The sequence below is a fragment of the Euprymna scolopes genome, chromosome 3, assembly GCF_053919585.1.
Source record: "Euprymna scolopes isolate OS-2025 chromosome 3, ASM5391958v1, whole genome shotgun sequence".
NCBI classification, from domain to species: domain Eukaryota; kingdom Metazoa; phylum Mollusca; class Cephalopoda; order Sepiida; family Sepiolidae; genus Euprymna; species Euprymna scolopes.
The window spans coordinates 30944585-30967745 of NC_136484.1; positions in this window are offsets into that span (position 1 = coordinate 30944585).

Sequence of the window (23161 nt, forward strand, 5' to 3'; positions counted from 1 at the left end):
TAATATACTTTCATAGAAATGTTTCTGTTATGTAAAAAAAAAAATATTTTCTTTACGTCACAAGTATGAATTCCATAGCTAATATAACATACTGACCCAACGGGTCACGGGTAGTCTAGTATTTAATAAATATTTTAGTAGTGTGAAGGGGGGATTTAAAACATAAAATAACACGATAAATTTAATTTTCGTGACGGGAGGCGGGGGAATACCCAATTTCTCTTTTCATATTATTCATAAAGGCCGTTTAAGTAGATCTTCATTTTTTGAGGTGGGGGGGGGGACAAAATAAAATGAAAAAATGAATTAATTATTAACATACAACCTACCTTTAAAAACTTATCTTAGGGTTTTCGGGTGTGCTGAAAACGAATATCGCATTTGAAATTGGGGCCGGCAACTAATTTTCACGGTATTACAAACATTTATCTGCCTGTTTCATATATAAATGTAACGTAGCGACCATGCTTGTTTTTAGATTCGCAGAAACGTGTAGGGGGGGGGGGGGGCGATGGAATGAAAATTACATAATGTGATAATGTGGACCTAATTATTATTATTATTATTATTATTATTATTATTATTATTATTATTATAAATAACAAAAAAAAATAAAAAAATAAAATAAAACATTGATTTTTTTTGTGCGCGCAAACGCGTGCATATTTTTGCTGGTCCCCTTAGAGGCGAAGCGGGGGGGGGGAGACCATGTAGTCAAAAGGCTTGAATCCCAGACATCATCAATCGGCCGGATGATGAATAAAGAAATCACCATCTATATTTTGTAACTGTTTGTTTTCGCGTTGTAATTATAACCGAAAGGTAAATGCGTTTTGATTATCATCATCTTAAATGAACATTTGTATAATCCCCTCCAAGTATTATGTGTCCTCCCCATCATCATCAATAATGTATCTCCCCCTCCTCTGTGTTAACAAGAACAGTTGCGTAAATGTATCAGCTCCGTATTACAATAAGATAAAAGAATTATCATCACAGTTGTCATGATGTATCAAGAATATAAATGCCTCAGCGTCTGTATTATCATCATCGTCGTTATCTCTGTATTACATGTCCCCGTTATATGTTGTTCCAATATGAACTCCCCTATGCAAAATTTACTTCACAAGGGTAGCATGCTCTCATTCCGTCAGCCATGACTTGATAGAGGTCCTAAGTAATTCACAATTGTATTTTTCTGTCGCCCACGCTGAGAATTGAGCTTTCAACATTCAAGAGAATATCGCTTTTACAACTGATTTTACCAAGTACTCTAACCACTGCGCCACGGGTCCTTGCAAATAATGCAAATAACGAATAATTTGAATAAAAAAATTAGAATTTCTCTAAATATGTTTTGATAAAAAAAACAACTGATTCAGTTTTTCTCCATTGTTGATTTGATAAATTAAATTTTAATTTAAAAATTTGAATTATTTATTCTTTTCTTTTAATAGAGCAGCCGTATAATTAAAAAAAAAATTTTTTTCTTAATCTTGTTTTTATTGAAAGCAATCCAACCAACAGAAATCGCCATTCTTCTCATAGCTTGGATGGAGTGTTCATTAAAAAAATACTGTTTTCACTTAATTAGATAATTTGTTCCAAATATATATTATTCTTTTAGAAAAAGTATCTGAATGCTTGATAGGTTCAATTTTTAAATCTCTTTTGTCAATACTTTGCGTCGACATCTTTCAGCAGGCTACGGTAAGCAGCTGATGGATGCCAAAGTGATTAGCTAATCAGCTATCAGGATGCAACTTTCCGCTCTCCTTAAGTCATCATCTTGTCACCGTGCACACTTCTTCCGTGGAATAAATAGCAAACGATGTTCTTCTTTATTTATTTATTTATTTATTTATCATTAATTCATTTACTAGTTTGATCATCCATCTTTTTATGGAAATCGCTCCAGACAACGCATGAAGCCATTTGATATAGGAACTAAAAAAAAAAAAGAAACTACTTCAAAATAAAAAACTATCCAACTAATATTCCTACACAAAAAAAAACAGCAATTCTTTCTCCTTTGTCAGAAACATTGCTCATAGAATATGAGGACTAAAAGGCAAAATAAGGAAGGCAAGAGTTATGAGGCTGCCGAAAGTAAAGCCAAGGTCCACTTTCTACTCCCATAAAAAAGCTATCATTTTGTTACTGTGTACACTTCGGCTGATCTCTTCTCTACATCCTCTTTCTCGGAGAAGAGACATAGTGATTTCCATAGTAGGTGTTTGACTGAGCTCCAATCTTTGGTTCCATCTTGTAAGACATTCACAGGAAGAACTCGTCTTTTACCACAATAAAATAAAGGGTACTTATCCAACTTACGACCCAGTCTCTATCAACTTTGCATTGGCATCTTCTGACAGGAAACGTAAATAGCCGGAATATGCTGAAGCGATTATCCAATCAGTTGTCAAAAAAAAAAAATTCAATAAAAACGTGAAATTCATTATATGAAAAATGTGTGTTAACTCGATAATAATTTCCAACGCACTATGTTAACGTGAAATTCCCCTTTCCCTATGTTAAGAATCGCCTTCTATTTAGAAAACTATTCTTAACATGGAGAAGGGGAGGAACGTTTTGCAAATTAATTGTCTAGCAGTCTTCCCTGAGAATTTTCTGGCTGTCGAAAGATGCCAACATAAAGTTGCTGGAGATTAGGTCATAAACTGGATAAGTACCCATGTCCAATGCGAAAAGAGATATTAAAAACTGTTCATCATAGTTAGAAATGCCATTATTTTTAAAGTTTCATTTAAATCCTTCTTCATTCCTCTCTCCAGTAACGTTAAACATATAGTTAAATATATCTTCTTTTATATAATAATGAGTCACCACTTATCAAGGACAAAAGCCTCTTGAGGATACGGGTTAATAAAATTGTCAGTTGGATGATGAATTATAAAGGATTAAAAGTGTATGGAAAGGATAAAACGATTTCTCAAGGAGGACAGCTTGACAAGTATTTGTTGACATAAGACTTGAAGACGACCATATTGAAGCTTGCAGAGGAACAGTTCCATGGTAATGTGCTCTGCAGATGAGTTTCTTTAACAAAACTCTTTTCATGGGAATTATGTTTGGTCTCAGGTACACACAGAGAAAGGAAGGAATGTTTATTTGTAGTAGCGGTAGATGGAAGAGTTCTTACTATGAATGTTTGACGGCAGTGGAGCATAGTAGAGCCTAGTTGAAGACCATCCACGTTGCTTAACTTCTAAACAAGGCATGAAGCCACTGGATGTAAGGAACTTTAAAAAATACTAATTAAAGGTAAAAAAAATAGCCAACGATAAGGGTTAGATGGATAGATTCCGACCCAGAAAACAGCAATACTCTTCCCTTTGTCAGAAACATTGGTGATATGAAATTAAATGCAAGTACTAAAGAACAAAATAAGGGGAGTAAGATTTACGGGGCTGCTAAAAGTAAACTCAAGGTACATTGTCTACTCCCCTTTGATTTTTCTATTTATTTTATGAATATTAGCATTCTTTTTTTAATTACTATAACATTTTATTTTTATCTATCTATCCATCTATTACTATGTAAAACAAACTTTGTGTGTGGAAGGAGGAGGAGTTCATTCTCTATGGACTCGGAAATGGCTGAGCTGAATTTTTTTTAAATTTCACCCGAAGGTATTCGATGTGTCTGAGAGTGTTCTTATGTAGGTTTTGTATCGGAATGCGTCTGATATGTATTGATAATTAAAAAAAAAAAATCGATTAAAGAAGGAAGTCCGATTTTTTACTAAAGTTAACACTTTTATACAACCTAACATCACAAGTGCATTCGAGAAGTTTTATCATCGCACAAGCAGAAAGGCCAAGGCTATAAAATCAACAGTAGATTCTTTTATAAGACAGGGGGCATTCGAAATGATTGTTTCTGTTTAGAGCACAATTGGACCATGATACTTGACTTTTACATTTTAAACTTTAAGTGAGGCCTTTATTTATAGATAATGTTATGAAATCAACAGCGGGTTCTCTACAGTAGCCTACAATGTATTGTGGACTAATTTACTGCGGGGAGGCATGTGAAATATCTTCCCAGTACGAAGGGGGGGGTGGCTATTTAGAGCAGGCAATCAATCGATTTGTTTAAAGTTAGCGATTTCACCGATAATAAAAGCATGAGAGGTTGGAACATTTGCTGATTTTCATTCAATCCCGGACAAAGTTAAGTCTCCCTACTAGTCATCAGTAAAAAAAAAAATAAATAAATAAATAAATAAATAAAAAAAAAAAAAATTAAAAAAAAACACCACCACCACCACCACCACCAACAACAACAACAACAACAACAACAACAACAATAATGATGATGATGATGATGATGATGGGTTATTCCAATAAGTCCCTATTCATTTGCCATTACATGAGTGTGAAGTTTTTGGGTTTCTTGATCAAGAATTATACATTGTTGAACGTTATAGTGGACATGGTGTTGGCTTGGATGATCACTGGAGACATGCTGGGATATCCAATTCTCAAGGCTCATTCATACGTCCATCGTATGAATCGTGAAGTATCAGGACCGAGAACCTCGGACGTTTCCACTAACGATGATCTGAAAAACGAAACGATCTTTTTTTTTTTTTTTTTTTTTTCTAGAAATCACTCAAGACAAGGCATGAAGCCACTTGATGTTAAGGAGCTAAAAAAAGTTTAGATACTATATTAAGGTAAAAACTAACAATACATAAGTGTTATATGGTAGATTCTGATCCAAAAAAATAGCGATTTTTTCTCCCTTTGTTAGAAATGTCGTTCATGGAATGTGAGAATTAAAAGACAAAATAAGGGAACTGAGAGTCAGAAAACCGACAAAAGTAAAACCAAGGTCCATTTTCTACTCTCCTTAGTGAGTTTTGTCATTAATTCTGTCTCTGAGAATTGTGTTGGTCTACATATTATAAACTATTCATACAAAATGGTTAATTTAAAACAAATGACTATTTTGTTCATGGCTAAATGGGATTTTGGGGTCCCTACCTTTTTCAACTGTATTAGTGCATAAGTGATAATGATAAACCAGGCAGGATTTGCAGTCATCTTCCTGATTTCACCGTTTCTCTTGTCAACCATTGCAATTCACCTTCATTTCAATGATCAATGATATTAAATTTACAACTTAAAAATATATTGGGGAGAGATTGTGTCTGAGAGAGAATGCTACAGAAGGAGAATTGCTCTCGTGATACTGAACATTTATTTTGGTAGCGCCTTTTTGTCAAACTGGTTTGTATAAATTAATCTATTTTATTATTTTTGATTCTTTTGATTTTTACCATTTTGATGCAACGAATTAATCTGGCTTCCTGTCTTTTATTATTCAAATAAGCTTCCACTACAAAGGCTATTAAGCATGTTCCACACTGTTGTCTGAAGTCCCGTTTTCCTTTTGCCAAATGAATACGTTAACAAATGATAAAAGGTCCATAATTATCTGTGAACTATATGCATAGCTGGATACCAAGGCATTTTTTACATAATATTAAATATTTTCGATCATATGGTGTTCGTACATCACTTGCGAAGATGACCGTGCGAAGATTTTTTTTTTTTTTTTTTTTTTACAAAGGCATCACCACATTATCAAGGCCCAGAGGCCACTCAAGGATAAGGGTTAAAGAGTGTACAGTAGAAATTGGTCAATATAGTAATCATTAGTAATGAAAATTCGGTAAATTTAATAACTTATATGGAACGGCTCATCAAGAACTTATTTACTTTAGACTTGAACACAACCATATTGTAGTCAGCCGGAAAGCAGGAAAACGGAAGACAATTCCACAGGCGTGCAGTTCTAAGAAAGAAGCTTTGTTCATGGAATCTACGTTTAGGTTTAGGCACAGATAAAGAGTGGGGGAAATTATTGATAGTGTTTACAGCTAGACGAGTGTTTCTTGTGAAAGTTTGGCGAGGGGGGACCATAGATTGAAGCTCAGTTGAACACTTTCCATAAAAATAACGATACATCAGAGACAAACTCGCAACATCTCTTCTGTGAGATAGAGGTTGCAAGGAGGAGAAAAGGACATCTCCTACGAGGCTACGAAGTCTATTTTGAACTCTATCAAGGCAGGACAAGTCCTTTCTAGCAGCTCCTGCCCAGATGTGGCAACAGTATTCCATCCTTGGACGTACCTGGCTCTTATATAGATAGAGAATAGCATCAGCAGTGAGATATCTACTGGATCGATAGAAAGATCCCACCATTTTTCCAGCGGCCTTGGCAACAGATTTGATATACGTGTTCCATTTAAGATCAGGAGTAATGGTCAAGCCCAGAAGCTTGTCAAAACTTGAGGCCTCCTGAAGACGAGAGCCATTCATTTCAATTGATGACAAATGTGGATTAGAATGTTGATGATGTAAAGAGAGAAGCTTGGTTTTAGATGCATTAAAAGTAACCAGCCACTCCTTTCCCCATTGTACTACGTGCTCAAGATCAGAGGAGAGAGAATTGGAGAGAACTTGGTCGTTTACTGTCTTAGATGTGGTACCATAAATGGTAGTGTTGTCAGCATAAATGTCTACAAATGATGTAAGGATATGATTTGGAAGATCATTAATGTAGATCAGGAAAAGAGTTGGGCCCAGGATGGATCCCTGAGGGACACCGGCATTAATACTGTGAGCTTCTGATTTTTGCCCCTCAACTACTACTCTTATGAACCTATCAGAAAGAAATGATTTAATAATTGAGAAGACTTTTCCAGCTATACCATAGCTAGCGATCTTATGAAGTAAACCTTTATGCCATACCCTATCAAAGGCCTTAGATATGTCAAGAGCAATTGCCCTAGAAAGATTGCCACCGTCGAGAGATTTGCTAATCCTATGCGATATAACTGTAAGCACATCTGCTGTAGATCTAGCAGAACGGAAACCATATTGAGTGTCACTAAGAAGGTTATTTTTGTTGAGATGTTTGATTACTTCTGTATTTAACACAGATTCTAGCAACTTACTCATGACGCACAGGAGACTTATTGGCCTGTACTGAGAGGGGGATGAGCGATCACCTGAATTCTTAAATACAGGGCATACTGATGAGATTTTCCAGGGAGATGGGAAACTATTCTCCTTAAGACAACGTTTAAACAGTTTTGTAAGTATGGGCGCTAGTTCAGGTTGAAGTTTTTTGAGTACTATAATTGGAATACCATTAGGGCCAGTTGCTTTACTCGAATCAAGGTTTTTGATTAGCTTCGCAACATCACGTACAGATATACGTATATCACATAGCGTGTTTTCTGATACAGGAGGAAATATTGGGGGCTGGCGGTCTTGGTCGCAAAGGGTAGAATTAGCTGCAAAGTTCTTGACAAAGAGTTTGGCTTTGTCTGATGCTGACGAGATTACCTCAGGTCCATTGATAATAGTTGGGATGGAGCACACGCTTCTGTTCAGGATTCTGTTTGCTATTTGCCAAAACTGGTGGGAACCAAGCCGCTGCTCAGCTACTTTGGACTTAACAGATTGAGCATACAACTCTCTTGCGTTCCTTATTACTTTCTTACAATGGTTGCTGGCAGTCCTGAAAACGGCTTTAGTTTCCATACATCTATTACGTTTGAAGCAGTGGAAAAAGTGATTTCTGTGCGCAATGGCAGCAGCACATTCTGGAGAGAACCATGGCTGGCTGTTAGGTTTTTGCTGAAACTTTTTAGAGGGTATGAAATGGTCAATACCTACAATTGACCATTCAGTTAGGTCTAATACTATAGAGGACACATCCTTTTTAAACATGGAATGCAGAGGTAGATCCGATATAAATGTACGGAAGCTATCCCAGTCAGCCTTAGTGTATCGATATACTGTATGATGAAGAGGTACGTCTGGGGACTTATTACATTTCATTTTTATCTTAATTGATACAACAGAGTGGTCGGAAGATCCAAGAGGCGACAGAACAGAAACTGAACATAGTTCAGGGCAAGTTGTGAGAAAAACGTCTAGTAGGCTCGCATACTGGCCGTCATTATCGGGCACACGGGTAGGTTCCTGAACAATCTGAGTGAGGTCATAGGCAATGGAGAAATCATGACAGAACCTCTCCTCATCATCGGTCTTGTTTGAGTGGGTCAACCATTCGACGTTGTGAACATTGAAGTCTCCACATACGTGAATGTTAGCTGAAGGATAAGTAGAAAGGACTGATAAGTAGTAAAGATGACCGTGCGAAGATGACCATGCAGTTGGTTTGTGGGTTCCGAGATGGCTCATCAGTCTACTCTGAGCTGTGAAGTATTTCCTTATGTGGGGCAACAGTCAGATGATCCAGTAGTAGAGGTGCTGACTGCTCTGTTTATTTATTTATTTATTTATTTATTTATTTATTCACACACATACACACACCACCACCACCATCATCATCATCATCAAGTGGTATCCTGCTTGATACATTGACGTCTATAGCTCTCCATCTATCTCACCCTCTCTCGGGGCATTCATGAATTCATTGTTGCTCATTATTTTTGTTTATGTTGTCCAGGTATTCAGATTATCAACGTATGTTTCTCGTTGTCGTCCTCTGCTTCTTGTACAAATGATCTTTCCTGTCAAACAAATCTGTTCTATTCCGCTTTTTCTGTAGACATGGCCCATGAATACCATTTGTCTTTTTCGTACTGTTCTTATTGGAGAACCTTCTGTGTTTACCATTTCTAATAACTCCTGGTTCGTTTTCTATTCTGTCCAGAAAGTCTTCTAAATTCTCCTCAGAAACCAAGTATTAGTTGCCTCTAGTCTTTTCCTCGTGAGTTGGTGATTGCCAAGCACTCACAACCGTATAATAGAACAGACCATACATACGTTTGGAGTATTCTGAATTTGGTATCACATATATACATTTTCTAAAACACTTTACTGCCATTGTTGTCACACAAATCTTTCTATGACGTTTTAATAGTATTATGTTTTGAGTGTTTTCAATATTTTTAAAGAATTTTTTTTTAATATTTCTATAACATGATATTGTTTAAACATTTTCTATTATATTTTAATGATGTTTGAAAAATGTTTCAGATTTTAATGGTGTTATCTAAAAAGTGTTTCTAAAATAGTGTAATTATACGCCCATGTAAGGAGTATTGTTGTCATATTTGGGCTGGTGCATCTGCCACTAGTCTCTCGCTCCTAGACAAGATTCAAAAGAAAGTCGCCAATCTGATAGGTCCTGAACTGTCATCTAAACTTCAGCCTCTGTCCCATCGACGAAATGTTGCATCCCTCTGCCTGTTCTACAAGTACTTTGACGGTGAATGCTCTGACGAACTGCAAGCACTTGTGCCCCCTCGATGTAAATACCCCCGACAAACCCGACAAACAGCTAAATCCCACCCCTTCACAGTAGAGATCCCTAGATGTAAGAGAGCCTTCTACTCTAGTAGTTTCTTCCCCAGAACAGCTAGACTTTGGAATTCCCTTCCGGGTCCCTGCTTCCTTGACTGTACTGACATGCAGAAGTTCAAGTGCAATGTGAACCGACATCTTGCTGCCCAACTCCATACACAGTACCCCTGATGCCTATATCCCTGATAGTAGCCCCCTACAACAAAGTGGCAATGTGCCTTGTTTGGGGTGAAAATGTAATAAAAAAAATTATGTTTAGCAAAAAGTTTTCTTGAATATTTTAAACATCACCGAAAAAATGCACGACACTTCAATCATGTTGATTTTAAAAAAATGTTTCTATATTTTAATAGAGTTTAAAAATGTTTCTCTAACATTATAATGGCATTGTTTAAAAATGTATTTTATAACATTTTATAGTGATAGTTAAAAAATATTTCTAGAACATTGTAATAAGATTTTTTTAACATTTTAAATCTCATTTTAAAATGTTTCTCAAAGTTTTTAATATGTCAAAATGTTTGTGTAACGTTTTAATTGTGTTATTTAAAAAATATTTCTAGAATATTTTAATAATAGGACATTATTTATACTGCTCCAAACATAATCACTTATGGGATGTTACACAGAGGTTGTCAGCATAGATATTTCTGTAATTTTTCAGTTGTGTTTAAAAACGTTTCTCTAACATTCTAATCGTGTTCTTTAAAATATTCCTAGAATATTATACAAAGGTTGTTTTAGCAAACGTTTGCTTGAATATTTTAAATGCGTCTGTAATCATGTTGTTTAAAAATGTTACTATACATTTTAAAGGCACTGTTTTAATAACAGATATTTAAATATTTTAATGGCGTTAAAAGATATTGTGGCGACTGAATCGATAAGTGATTCCTATGAGTGCTAAAACGCAAATGACTTTAATTGCTACGCTCTTTTTTTCTCCGTTTCCTTGGAATTCGCTTTCCTCTTTATTCCCCTAACCAAGGAAGTTTTCACAGAAACGTGTGAACTCAAAGTATTTTCAACCAATGAAAATCGTTTCAATCCCCCCCAAATATACAAGTTCATGTGAAAGTAATAATCAGTGAGAACTTAGAAAATCCTATAAGACCTAGTCAACAAAATCAGAATTTTCAAGCAGGCAGCTTCTTGAATAGGACTCCAGAACGTCTACTCAACACTTCTTCTCTCCATGCGCCAAAGGAGGCGGAAAGGATTCAATGACTCACAAACCAGCTTTCTTCATTTCAGGAACACATTCTTACACACTAACGAAATCAGGAAAACATAGAAGGATTACTACCCACTCACATGCACTATTAAGAACAAGGTGAGCTAACGCACACACACACACACACACACACACAGTGCCACGCTGCCAAATACTCACATATGTATATTACTTGCATATGCATATTCACATTATAGGCATTTTTACTTGTGACTACCTCAACTTTCTTCACCAAATACGTTTGCATACATGACTGAAAATAACTTTTATATTTTTATCTCTTGTATGAAAATGTTTTGTTATAAAATTTCGTTTTTCTTAAATTTTCATTTACAAAACTCTTTATGTTTTAGGTTTCACTTGCTACCTGGTGACCCTTCTACTCTCTTAATAGTTTATTTATTGCCATTTTTAGTTTACGTGTTCAATATATATATATATATATACTAGCATTTCAGCCCGGTGTTGCCCGGGTGTTTGGATGTGTATGTTGAACAAAAAAAAGTGGTAATAGGAAGGCAGGCTCAAACCCGTACTGCAGATGAGGAAAAGAACAGGGTAAAACCTAACGTTTATGCTGTTATGACCACCGCCAAACCGGAAGCGACATTTTTAAAAATTAAGGCTAGACCATCTAAAGGAGACGATAACTTACAAAAATATCAGCGAAAAAAGTGACCCCATTCCCCCTGTAGAAAAGTGCCTAGTTGAAGGGGAAGATATTAATGTTTTTAACCAATTTTTCGATATTTGTCGTATGAAAGGTCGAACTTTATAACGATACTGATCTTGGTAAAATCCGTCGCCTCTATTGAAAGTTTAAGGCAGACATGCAAACAGACATATATACATACATTTATATATTGGTAACTAAAAATTTTCGACCCAAACTGATGAAAAAGCTTGCCCTATCTCTGAATACCCTTTATGTAAAATTTCAAATATTTAGACCAGAAATTGTCTGAGTAATTTGAGACCGCAGAAGTCAATTTTTTTTAACTTTGACCCCTATTAAGACCCAGAAATTGTCTGAGTAATTTGAGACCGCAGAAGTCAATTTTTTTTAACTTTGACCCCTATTAAGACCCCTTAAAATTTATTGTTTTGGGCTCAAATCAAGTTATTAAGTTAGATCCATGTCCAAGGAACCTATATCTAAAATTTCAAGTGCATAGACCCAAAATTGTCGAAAGAGTTTGGTAGAGTTCTCAAAGGTCAAATCGTTGAACTTTGACCCCTTAATCACCAAATTTCTGTTCGAAAACCAATCACATCGATTTTCCCAAATCTCAGTACCCTGTATATCAAATTTCGAGTCTTTAGACTGAAAATTGACAGAGTTATTGGGTACGGAAATGTACACACACAGACACACAGACACGTTCACTTTTATAGATAGATAGATAGATAGATAGATAGATAGATAGATTTGTTTAATAAAAATATATACGTATGCATAAATATATATGGAAACAATTTTGTGTTTACTATAAACTTTATAGTTATTGCGAAGGGAAATGTACACAGATACACACACAGACACGTTCACTTTTATAGATAAATGTTATGTGAATAAATATCTTGTTAATCTTTCCTAGGCATGATCCCAAATAGTAGCCCCTTACGTCCAAATAGCAATATGTTTTGTTAGGGGTGAAGGGGAGTAAAAATAAATAAATAAAAGATGGAATTGTATTTTTATAAAATAACATCCATCCTAAATTTAGTGTTTAATCCATAAGTTTTCTTTACAAACTCTTCTACAGTGCCTTTGTTGAGCATTCTTTGAAGAAAAAAACGGTTTTCATTCGCAGAGTAATTAATACATTCACTGTGGCACATTGTCTGGATAGAATATTTTAAGATAATCAATACAGAGCCTTTATTTTCATCCTTCCTCACAATTATACCCAAACAAGCACCAAAAAAAAAAACAGCACCTCGCATTGATTTTAGCTATTCTCATTTAAAAATAGACAACAGTTTAGACAAGCCAAACAGAGATCTCATCCGAAATAATATGAATATCTTTACACAACTCTTATCAAATATGTCAGTATGATAATTTGCATGAATTTGTATAAATCTTCAGACCACCGTTTGCAAGGATATTTTAACTAAAGTCGTTGTGGTGATGAAAAGTAAAGTTAATTTTCTCTTTCATAGATTTTATGTTTTTTCAGTGTTCACCTTGTTAGGAGTTTCAGTATGCTTGAAAGGTGCCTAGTTTAAACAACGATATTTTTTTAAAGTATTTATAGTTTTAGTTTGGTTGTTTTGTTTTATGGCATATAAACCCTTTTTGTGTCATTTAATGCTAAATACAGTAATTTTTAAAAAAACAAAAAAGAAAGTTTTTATGCTTCAAGTTTTTTATATCTTTAAATTTTTTTTTTTTTTTTACATAGGCATCATCACATTATCAAGGCCAAGAGGCCACTCAAGGATAAGGGTTAAAGAGTGTACAGTAGAAATTGGACAATATAGTAATCATTAGTAATGAAAATTTGGTAAATTTGATAACTTATATGGAACGGCTCATCAAGAACTTATTTACGTTAGACTTGAAGACAACCATATTGTAGTCAGCCGGAAAGCAGGAAAACGGAAGACAATTCCACAGGCGTGCAGTTCTAAGAAAGAAGCTTTGTTCATGGAATCTACGTTTAGGTTTAGGCACAGATAAAGAGTGGGAGGAATTATTGATAGTGTTTACAGCTAGACGAGTGTTTCTTGTGAAAGTTTGGCGAGGGAGGACCATAGATTGAAGCTCAGTCGAACACTTTCCATAAAAATTACGATACATCAGAGACAGACTCGCAACATCTCCTACAAGGCTACGAAGTCTATTTTGAACTCTATCAAGGCAGGACAAGTCCTTTCTAGCAGCTCCTGCCCAGATGTGGCAACAGTATTCCATCCTGGCTCTTATATAGATAGAGAATAGCATCAGCAGTGAGATATCTACCGGATCGATAAAAGACAATTATTCATGATGTTTGGTTTGGTTGTTTGTAGGGAAAAATTGTTGATTTTGTTTTTGACTTTACAGAACATAATTAAGTTTTGAAAAGGCACAGGGGGGGGGGACAATAACATCAATATTTGATGCATTTAAATCAGGAAGGCCATATCTTTAGACAACCTGAACCTGTAGCACGAGTATCTATAGTATGCCTACGGATAATGATCGCCATAATCATTATAACTGTCAGTTTAACATCCGTTTTATATGTTGCAATATGTTAGCATAATTTTATATAAAATATTTTAGAAACTGGCTCCCAAACTAACCTATCTCTGGCCAGGTCTTTATTCAGCATCTTTTTTTTTCTCTCAAATCCATACTTACTATTCCTCCTGCGTTTTCATTGGCTTTCCTTAACTATTCTACATCTACTGACTTAAGACCTTTCATCCATTCTTTCAATGTGACCATACCAACAAAGTCTCCTATTCTGCACACATCTCCCTATATAAATATTTAATCCTAGTCTGATGAGAGAAAGTGATACAGAAGGTTTTTGAGAGAGAGGCACAAATAAAGACCTGGCCACAGATATGTAAGCTTGGGAGTCAATTTCTAAAAGTCGTCCAACATATGTCTGCATGTAAAACGGATGTTAGACAACAACAAAAGATGATGATGATGAGAAGAAAAGCAGTCCCAAAGAACTTAGAAAAAAGACTAGGAGAAATCGGAATCAAGGGAAAGACTGAGGCTATGCTATCAAATCTTAAGGAAAACCTTCAAATGCAGAAACTAATCTACATGAAATACAAACACTAACCGACCATATGAAAACTGCAACAGAAGTAAAACAAAGCATTCACAGCAAGAACGTATCTTTCTACTGCAAAGAATTTTCTTTTCTTCCTTTTTGTACCCTAAACCAAACGGAACTTCCATGAACAGTTTCTTTCCAAAACTGTCCCCATTTGTGAAACACAATACCACGATACTGCTTCTCTGCTGACTACAACATCGTCGTCTTCAAGTCCAATGTTAGCAAATACTTGTTGAGCCATTCCCTCAAGTGATCAAATCCCACCCTTTTCGATTTCTCATTTCTAGTCCTTTCATAGTATTGCCCATCAATCAAATTGAAAATCTCTTTAATCCTTACCCTCGAGTGGCTTTTGTCCTTTGTAAGTGATGGCTTATTAATATAAAAAGTGCCTTCGGAATTTCTTTACAAGTGAGGATGCTAAATGACAATAAACCTCACTCATCACTCAATCCCGGGCAACGTTAGATCACCCTGCTAGTTTTATAATATATTTGTTTTATTTGACAGTTTTACATTTGTTTCCTTTTCTCAACTTTGTACATCTCCATTTATATTAAAGTTAGATATGTGTATATATTCCTATATTTGTATGCTTATGATTCACTTTCAAACTAATTAACCGATTATTATGATTTTGGGAAGATAGCTGCTAGTTTCATGGGTGGGTAATGTGGACTATATTTAATTTAGTTTTTTGCAAAATGTGTAAAAAGTCCTTCGTAAATATAAAGATATCTTCATTATTTTTTTTGTTTGTTTGATTGTTTGAATTTTAAGCATCAATTATTAAATATTCTTCAAGATTAATGTTTTTTTTTAAATATTTTAAAGAATTTTCAGAGGGTATGATATGAGCACAACTGTTGGATGTGGAGCTGGGGCAATGCCAATAAAATCTGAGGTGTGCACACACGCACATTCCAGATAGATTTTTAATCTACATTCTTGTGTACTATAAAAAATGACCGGAATTGTAATTATCACGAAAACAAAGAAATGTTTATATTCCAGGTTGGGAGGTTATGAATTACGCAATGCAAAATAAAAAAGAAGAATGTAATATGTTAATATTTACATTCCAGGAATGTGGATTGATATTTATATAAGACAGAGCATAAACAACTCAAGAAAGGAGAGAGAGAGATAGACAGACAGACAGACAGAGACAGAGAGAAAACAAAAGGCTGACAGCTGTCGAAAGTGATTAACATTTTCTCAGCCGTCGTGCCACATACAAATCAACCTATACAATTAACGTTTCTCTCTCTCTCTCTCTCTCTCTCTCTCTCTCTCTCTCTCTCTCTCTCTCTCTCTCTCTCTCTCTCGATAAGCAAAAGTTTAATTGTAAATAAAACTTATATGTTGATAAATTCGTCTCTGTTGATTTTGAGAATAATGACAAAAGAATTGTCAGGTGTATACATGATTTTAGCAAGCATTTGAAAAGTGCAAGCTAGAAAAGATATATCAAATTTGCATTACATTTAATCCATGGTCATTAATCACTAATTAAGCAAGATTCCTTGAATGTCAAATTCTTTTCAAAGCCCCTTAAGTTTAAGCCTTTAATTTTTATTACAAGAGAGTCACCAATTATCAAGGCACAAACGCCACTCAAGGATAAGGGTTAATGCAGTCATTCCCAGGTTTTTTTTTTTTCATAACGTCACACTATTGAGCTCTTTAAATTTCCACGGCACACCTATCACACAAAAAAAAATTAATATTTAAATATTTTACAATACTTACCAATGTTTATTCTTATGCAAAATATCAAAAACAAAAAAATAACAAACGATTTATTAGATATTTTATTTCTTCTTTATTTTATACTAGCTGGACGTCCGGCGTTGCCCAGTGGTACAATACGCTTAAACATAATATTTTAATTTATGCAGATTGCATATGTATTATTATAGAATAAATCGTCTATTGAATATTATATATTATGAGGAATAATCAAATTCCGTCTGTGTTTGTTTACAATATCACGTCAGCTAATATTTGGGTTTGACCATGTATGTTCTGATTAATGTTTACTTTTAAAATATGCAAACGAAGAAATGATTTACAGGGATTTTAAATGGTACCTCTTCTTTTATCGTAAATGGAAGTCATTAATGAGAAAAAATTAAAATGAAATGATGAGGTACACCCTGACTTGAACAGGAGACCATTCGATCTGTAGTCGAATACTCTACCACTGAGTTACATCTCCAAATGATATTAGTTCAGATTTTTTTTTTAAAGAATTGATTTGCTGAGAATCATTTCCCTTGGCCAGTGTAACATAAAATTTTACTCTATAAAAATTATTATTTATCTATAAGAAAGAAAAACTATTTTTAGGATCGGAGTTTTTCGATTTTCAATACTTATCGGATGAATTTCTGTACAAAACATATCTAAGAACACTGCCAGATATATAATTACCTTTGTATGAAATTTGCAAAAGATATGCTCAGCCATTTCGGAATCTATGAGAAACTCACACACACAAAGTGACTTTTATATAATACTAGATTTAATTATCAACATCACATAAGTAATAATATGTGAGCTAGTATTTATTAATACAAACAACTCCTTTTATAATGATATGAAAGCTGGTTTCCCCCTATAACAATTTGTAACTTCTACCTATAACCTATTCGCGGCACACCAGTGTGCCATGGCATGATGGTTGTGAACTACTGGGTTAATGATTGAAAGGTGTTCACTGAGTCAGCAGCTTAGTGGTCATTCGTGAAAATTGGATAGAATTTGATTATTTAATGGGACGGCTCAACAAGAACTTGTTTGCATTTGACTTGAAGATGAGCATAATTTAATCAGCTGGGAAACTAGCCAGCAAAACAGAGCAAAACAGAGTTCCACAGACGGACAATTCTAAGAAAGAAGCTTTGTTATGGAATTTGCATTTAGATTTTAGAGAATGGAGAAAATTGTAGATAGTAGTTGTAGTTAAATGAGTGCTTGTTGTGTAAGTTTGGTAAGGGAGAGGACCATAGATTAAAGCTGAGATGAGCACTTGCCATGAAAATAGCAATAGAGCAAAGACAGGCTCGCAACGTCTCTCCTGTGGGAAAGAGATTGCAGGGAGGAGAAAAGGGCATCACCTACTATGTGCCAATATTAATATTAAGGGCGGCATTTTAAAAACCTCGTGGAAATGCACTCAAAACTATTCATGTTAACTGTACAAGAGCTATATCTATACTTTTTAGAGAAAAAATCGGAAAATATGAGCTTAGATTCGTCTATAAAATTTCCCAAACCGAGCAGTTCTGCACCACTTTTATGTCCCTTACGAAGATTAAAACCAAGTTATAAGTTATAAAAAATAAATCAAGTTATAAGTACTAGGTTTCGGAGTTGGTTTTGAACTCTGTCAAGGCAGGGTAGAGTGCTATGAGCAACTCCTGACCAGATGTGACAACAGTACTCTATTTTAGGATGCAATTGGCTCTTATAAAGGTAGAGAATTGCGTCAGGAATGAAATAACTTCTGGAGTGGTAGAATGATGCAACCATTCTTCCAGCGACCTTGACAACAGGTTTGATGTGAGTCTTCCATTTCAGACCAGGGCTGAAGGTCAGTCCCAGAAGCTTGTCAAAGCAAGGAGCTTCTTTGAGACGAGAACCATTCATATCAGTTTGGGATCAGAGTGTTTATGGTGAAAAAATAGAAACCTTGTTTTGTATGAGTTAAAATTAACCAGCCACTTTTGGCCTCATTGCACCACGTGACTCAAGGTCAAAAGAGAAAGACTCGGTTGTTGTTAACCTTTGAAGTGTTTACTGGTTGTGTCGTCTTTAGATATGTCGACGAATGAATTTTGTATGTGATTTGGGAGATCATTGATGAAGGTTAGGAAGAGAGTTGAGTCTAGGATGGATCTTTGAGGCACGCCAGCATTGCTACTTTGAGCTTCAGACTTCTACTCATCGACGACTACTTGTATAAACCAATCAGAGAGAAATGATTTGATGGTTGAGAAGACACTGTGCTATCAAAACCATGTCATGGATTTGGATCAAAACTGAAACAATACTTCTAGACATAAGGTTTAGTAAACAACTATTTATAACTTATAACTTATTTTTTATAACTATTTATAACTTATGCATAACTATATATAACTCCTAACTTGGTTTATTTTTTTATAACTATTTATAACTTAGTTTATTTTTTATAACTATTTATAAATCTATATCTTGGTTTATTTTTTTATAACTTATAACTTGGTTTTAATCTTTGTAAGGGACATAAAAGTGGTGCAAAACTGCTCGGTTTGGAAAATTTTACAAACGAATCTAAGCTCACATTTTCTGATTTTTTTTCTCTAAAACGTATAGATGTAGCTCTTATACAGTTAACATGAATACTTTTGAGTGCATTTCCATGAGACTTTTAAAATGCTGCCCTTAATATTAAATGGCAGGAGATTATTATTTCCATCTGTTTTAAACATTAGATTTATGTTATTGAAACATAAGTCATGATGGGATTGGCGCATAGAAAAAAGATAGAACTTTGCCAATTTTTTTTTTTTTTTTTTTTTTTTTTCAAATATCATTAAGTACAACTTGAGGGCACCCAGAAAAAAGGTTCAAATAAAAACTGAGGAAACAGCTTTCCTTTGTCAACATCCATCATTGCCTGAGGCATCAAATACAAAGTGACAGAAAAGAACTGTACTGACACGTCATCAACTTTGATTCTGACAAATAAACAGTTATAAAAGGCAAGATGAAAATAGATTGGTGTTATCTGCCCTTGAGACTCTCTGGCAAGATATGATGTCTCAAATTCACCCTGATCATCTGATCTTGTTATTGAAAAATAATAACTTTTATAAGTAAAAATAACCATTTGTTAACTTGAAAGGATCAGTAGTGGATCATAAAAATAAAATACCCGCATTAAATAATGCACTAAAATAATGTACCTAGTTCTTAGGCATTTTATATTACTATTTTCTGTACCGCTCAGAGCAACCTTTCTTTATCTAAACCAAAGGTTCCGAAAACTTTTTTTTTTTTTTTGTGCACCTCTTTAAAAAAATTTCTTCAAACCTTGTACCCCCTAAAATTTTATATTGTGTTCAAGGGTAAGTTTTACGAATTTCCATTTTACATACTGGCATGCTTTGGCCAACTTGTAGAAGTTAATTTTCAAACTAACCTTTATTTGACAAGGTATTTACTTATCACTATTCCTCTCATGTTTTCCTTGGCCTTAACTAAACTGTTATTCAATTGTTATGTAATCCAAGAACCCTCATCCATTCTATTAACATGACCATACCATCGACATCTCGTGTTCTACACATATCTTTCAATACTCTCCAGACATAATCTTCTTGTGGGGTCGTCAAATCTAAAGCTTTTCCTTAAAACTGGTATTACACATCCATCATATAATTTCTCTCTATGCAACGCATGTCCTCAACTTTCACTGACACCTTTCGTTGTCTAGACAGGGTTCCAAATCGACTTCGAAATGTTAAATTTTTCTAATGCTTTTTTACAAAAAGCTCTCATTCATTATCGCCAGATCTTGCTTGCTTACCACATTCATGATGCCATTTTCCAGTGAACAGGCATGCTTTATGCAGGTCGTGGCTTGTCTGATTGGTCTGAACCTTTTATACACACACCATCCAGTCAACTAAACTCTTATTCCAATTGTTCTCATACATTCTATACACATGACCATACCATCGAAGTCTCCTGTTCTACACATACCTCTGAATACTCTTCAGATTTAATCTTTCTCTGAGGTTGTCAGAGCTAAGCTTGAGTTTAACTGTAATATTACATGTCCATCATATCATTCTCATATCATTTCTCTCCATGCAACGCATGTCTTCAACGTACACAGGTTTCATTTCCGTACATCATCACACTGTGTATACATGCCTGATAGACATTGCCATTGGTCAATAGCAGTAACACTGTACAATAAAAACAAAAAACTACTCATCTTTTTGCTTTGTCTGTATTCAGCCATTTTTATTTAGCTGACAATTATTTATTCAAACAGTGAATATTTGTTTAAAAAATTAAATTATTACAATTTTGAACAAAAAAAAAGAAAGACGAAACATATTCATTTTATTTATTTTTAATTTACAGGGTGGAACGTTAAACTTGTCACCCTAAAAAAGCAACACTACAGCTTTATTTTAAAACGTTTATTGAAAAAATCATTTCAGGTAATTTGATTATATAGTAGAGCTGATATCTATTCAATGTAGCCGCTTTCAGCCTCAATCATCACCTTGATACAGGTCCGGAGCAGGAAGCATGCCTTTTCCACAAGTGCCAGTGAGAGCTCGGCAAATACTCGGTGGATGGTTGTGATCAGGCTGGCTTTGGTGTTGTGGGAGGTCATGTTGGTGATTTTCTCGACGTATGACCAAATGAAGTAGTCCAGCAGGTTCAGGAAAAGGTACAAAGCTGTAGCACCCCTTCTGAAGCCAAGCCTGGGTCTCTTTGGACTTGTGGGCCAGCGCCAAGTCCTACTGCCACACTCAGGGTCAGCCAGCGGCCACCTGATTGCACTAGGGGATCACCGCACTCTTCAACACATCCAGGTACATTTTGCTATTGACTTTCAAGCCGATTTCAAAGGTGGCATGATGTGGCCCTCATTTGAAACTACACCAAAAACCATAACCGTGGCTGGAAACTTTGTTTTCGTCACCTTGGGCACGTCCCTGTTATTTATAGCAATCCAGCGATGCATTTTGAGCAATGATCCTGTTGCCAAAACTTGGATCAGTAGAGAGTACAAGTTGTACAGCGGCACATTCCGATCTCGCTCGTTGAACATTGTCTCACTTCCAGACATGATAGAAGGTTCCTATCGCTCTTGGGATTTGTACACAACTGGTCAACTAGTAAATGGCCTGCAACAAAAAAAAAGAAAACCGGTTTTCATCAAACAGAAATGGAATCATGTCGGCTTTTCTAGGGCGACAATTTTATCGTCCACTTTGTCAATGACTATTATTATAGTGTTGAACCAGGCAGACATTTATTATATCAAAAGGAATATTATTATTAACAGAAAATCATTGATGCTTTCGTTCAGTCTTAAGAGACAATAGACACCCCTGTAAGAGTAGCTGTGCATGTAATTGTGACGCAAGGGTTGCACAATCCCAAACCACACCTCTCCTTCATCGGTACTGCTCGAGTCCAGTGGCAAGGAGAAGTACTGGACAACTGGAAACAATGCCGAGATAAGCAGAGAGCACATACAGCACCTGGAAGTCCCAAATGGTTATCAATTTTAGTACTGACCAGGCTCAATATTGTTTAACTTTCGTGATCTGATGGGAACCGGTGTGTCAAACGTGATTAGGCTGTATATTCCTCTATATTATATATAGTAAATAATACAGATTAACGTTAAAAGCGCCATGGAATTTCCATGAGTTCTGTTAATTATTAACTTACTCACTAGGAGTTTTCACACAGGTCGTCATCAGAGATTACTCACTGATAGCAACCAGTGGCATTCTCTGGAGTTTAGCTAACGACGAGTCTGTCCAGATTGCCAACATTCTCCACCTCTTGCAATAACCTTTTCAAACGAATTTGCATTATTGCAGCAGTAGTTTGCCATTGACTTCTCGCTAGCAATGACTATTGGTCTTCACTGGAATTTGGGTGGCAATAAGCCTCCCCAACGTCCCAGTCTCCTTCACATCCATCCAGTGAAAGTTTGGTTAGTGCTTTCAATCCTTGTTCTTTCCATCCTCTGTTACATCTTCTATTTGACGTTTGTCACTCATTCCTGTTTTTACTTATTACTTGCATATATTATCTATTATTTATAATTAGCGGTTCCCATATTGTATTAAATTCTATACTAGATCTACTTAGTATTTAGTTATCTCCTAGCATATGTGCTGCTTCTTTGAGTCTTACTCTCTACTGTTCTTCTCTGTCTATAATTTTTACTTCACCCCATAATGGTAGATGGTTTTCCTTTTCCTTCCAGATATGGTCAGCTATTCCCGATTTTCAATCTCTCCATGTACTACGGCTTTTTGATGTTCTTCTAACCGTACTTTTAGTGGACGACATGTCTCACCTTTGTTTAGGTTTCCACATTTACATGGAATCTCATATACACAGTTCTGAATCATGATTTTTGTGTACAGGGCTTGGCTCTCGTAAGCGCTTTCTGAAGAGTTGAATTGCTCCTGAATACTGTCCTGATGTCATATGGATTACATATTTGTTGAAGTTTTTTAGACAAGTCCTTTATGTATGGTATATAAACTGTTTCTTTTGTGTCTGGTCCCGATTTCTTGGAGATGATATCATGCTCTCTGGATAGTTGTTTCAATGAAGAGTTTCTCTTAAACTGTCCATCTCCTCTTGATATGCATTGCTGTTACTAAATATTGCTTTTGCTTAGTGTTGTAGGCAACGGACGATTCCTTTCTTTACATTATATAGATGGTGGAAGTTGAAGTTTAGGTACTGTCCAGTGAAAGTTGGCTTTCGGTTACAGATGACATAAACCCCTGACCTGTGCAGGTAATCAGCAGATCTAGGAACGATAATTTATTGTTATGTTCTTTTTTCCATTGTGAACTGTATAGTTGAACGGATCAAGTTCACATGGTCTTGTAATGTTTGAACATCTTCCTGATGGGGCCAGAATATGAATGTGCCATTCACATATCGCAACTACATTGCTGGCTTTAGTGGTGTTCATCCTAATGCCAATT